Here is a 662-nt window from a genome sequence, read left to right as displayed (position 1 = left end):
CATTCAGTTATGAATAGTCCTGTTACACCCATTGTATTGGTTAAAATAAAGAAGATAAAAAGCTCATGCTCAAAGTGATATTCTTAAGAAATCATATACCTAGAATTCAACAACATCACTTACCCACGATAACAAGAGGAATTTTGACTGTATTCTTTGATAGGTGAGAGAATAGCAGCAAAGAAAAAAATAGCTCAAGAAAGAAGTCTATGTGGACAGTGAGGAAGTTCTGGAAAGGGAAGAAATAAGTAATTGGAAATACTGATACAATGAGCCCTGGTCAATGCATTTACAGGAGATATCACCCAGTTACTGAGATCCTGTGGAAGCCACTGTTTTCTGGGTTTTGTTCTGACTTTGATCCAGATCCAAGGAGACCGAGTTCTTGCCAAACACTGAACTTGCCTATTTCTTTAACAAAGTAATTTGTCTATTGACTTATTACACTCCTGGATGGATCCATTTGGCCACAAAACTGGCTGTCAATTCGTAGAAGGAGAGATGGTCACACTGGGATCTCTTAATTGTACCATTGAGAACGGAGTTGGAAAGAGGAAAGCCAATTACAGAGGAAAGACCTCCTGGTATTTTTCTCTCTGGTTGTTGTGGAATCATTGTCCTGGAGTGGCTGTCCCTGCTGGTTTAAGGCCCTGCGCTGCCAT

The sequence above is a fragment of the Nannospalax galili genome, unplaced genomic scaffold (assembly GCF_000622305.1).
Source record: "Nannospalax galili isolate Female #2095 unplaced genomic scaffold, S.galili_v1.0 scaffold14162, whole genome shotgun sequence".
Lineage (NCBI taxonomy): Eukaryota > Metazoa > Chordata > Mammalia > Rodentia > Spalacidae > Nannospalax > Nannospalax galili.
Note: the sequence above shows the minus strand (reverse complement) of the source record.